Below are 2,439 nucleotides of genomic sequence, written 5' to 3' on the forward strand. Positions count from 1 at the left end.
GGCAAGACATCTGGCCGTTTTGGTCGATACATTTTAACCAATTTCTTTTTCGAAATCCCATTTTGGCTTTCTACTATCCCCCAGCTAGTTGTAGGTGGTATGAGCAGTGATGGGATTAGTGTGCCAGTAAGACATTACACATTTCCCTATCATTTGACCTGAAAACTAAGGGTTATGATCACTGTTGAAGGTTAAAGTTGCCTAATCCTGAAAGCGAAGCTCTTAAAAAGTTTTTGCCAGGTACAGTTACTTACATCTATAATCCCAGCACTTTGGGAAGCCAAGGTGGGAGGATTGCTTGAGCTCAGGAGTTTGAGGCCAGCCTGGCCAACATAGTGAGATCTCGTCTCTAGAAAATTTTTATTTATTTATTTTATTTTATTTTATTTTATTTTATTTTATTGAGATGGAGTCTCGCTCTGTCGCCCAGGCTGGAGTGCGGTGGCGCGATCTCTGCTCACTGCAAGCTCCGCCTCCAGGTTCACGCCATTCTCCTGCCTCAGCCTCCTGAGTAGCTGGGACTACAGGTGCCCGCCACCACGCGCGGCTAATTTTTTTTTTGTATTTTTAGTAGAGACAGGGTTTCACCCTGTTAGCCAGGATGGTCTTGATCTCTTGACCTCGTGATCCGCCTGCCTCGGCCTCCCAAAGTGCTAGGATTACAGGTGTGAGTCACCACGCCCAGCCACAAAAATTTTTTAAAGTTAGCTAGATATGGTAGCTTGTGCCTGTGGTCTTAGTTACTTATGAGGCTGAGGTGGGAGGATGACTTAGGCCTAGGAGGTCAAGATTGCAGCTTGCTTTGATTGCACCACTGCACTCCAGCCTGGGCAACAGAGCAAGATCTGGTCTCAAAAAAAAAAAAAGTTTTTGACTTGTGGTGACTGTGTAAGCCTTTGCTCATTGCTGAGTTTCTCAGGAGTTTAAGACCATCCTGGGCAGCATAGTGAGACCCTGTCTCTACAAAAAAATAAAAATTAAAATAAATGAATTGCCAAGCCATAATCTGGATAGAAACAACCTAAATATTTACAAATATCCTTTGTGGTAAAAGACGAGGTACTGGTATTTACGGGCAAGTGAGCATTACTGTTCGTTCATTCAGTGAATGTTTATTGAGTGCCTGCTATATATATATATACACACACACACACACACACACACATATACACACACATATATATACACACACACACACATATATATACACACACACACACACACACATATATATACACACACACACACACACATATATATACAAGGCGCTGTTGTGGTTGCTGGGGATAAAGTAACTAAAGCAGGCAAAAACGCTGTCCCTCATGGAGCTCATGTTCTAAAGAGGAAGACAGAAAACAAACAAGGTACAGAAGTAAATTATATATTATGTTAGGTCATACCCACAGAGAAAAATAAAGGAAGGAAAGCAGATAGGCAGTACGTACATGGTAGAGGGAAAAGGATTGCAATTTTCAGCTGGGTAGTCAGGACAAAGCTTCACTGAGAAGCGGACCTTTGAAGAAAGCTGGAAGGAAGTAACGGTGAGCCATGTGGCTCTCTGAGAGAAGAGCATTCCAAGGCCATGAGTAATAAATTTTGCCTAAATTCCATTAAGAAAGAGAAACTGGACACGGTGGTTCATGCCTATAATCCTAGCACTTTGGGAGACCAAGGTGGGAGGATCATTTGGGCCCAGGAGTTCGAGACAAGCCTGGGCAACGTAGCAAAACCCCATCTCTACAAAAAATAAAAATAAAAAATAGAAAGTTAGCTGGGCATGGTAGTGTGTGCTTGTAGTCCCAGCTCTTCAGGAGGCTGAGGTGGGAGGATCACTTGAGCCCATGAGTTCGAGGCTGCAGTGAGCTATGATCATGCCATTGTGCTTCAGTCTGGGTGATAGAATTGAGACTCTGTCTCAAAAAAAAAAAAAAAAAAGGAGAGAGAGAGAGCAATGGCCTGGTACATTCCTGTTATTACTGGAGGTCTGGGAGATGTGGAGGAACCAGTAAAGCTTTTCACTGAGGTAGACTGAGGTAGACAATAAGCAGGAGATGATGCTGTTCTGGAAACCAAGTCAAGAAAAGGTGTCCAAGGAGGAGAGAGTGACCAACTCTGTCAAATGCTACTGGTCTTCCAGTAAGACGGGAAGCAAGAGCAGACTAACCCTGGAGGAGCACGGGGTGAAAACCTTACGAGGGGGCACAGGAGAGACCAGATGGAGGGAAAGTGGAGAGACACTGAGTACAGACACTTGTGTTGAGGGATTGTGCTTTAAAAGAGAACAGAGGCCGGGCGCGGTGGCTCAAGCCTGTAATCCCAGCACTTTGGGAGGCCGAGACGGGCGGATCACGAGTTCAGGAGATCGAGACCATCCTGGCTAACACGGTGAAACCCCGTCTCTACTAAAATACAAAAAAAAAATTAGCCGGGCGAGGTGGC

This window comes from Theropithecus gelada, chromosome 1, assembly GCF_003255815.1.
Source record: "Theropithecus gelada isolate Dixy chromosome 1, Tgel_1.0, whole genome shotgun sequence".
NCBI classification, from domain to species: Eukaryota; Metazoa; Chordata; class Mammalia; order Primates; family Cercopithecidae; genus Theropithecus; species Theropithecus gelada.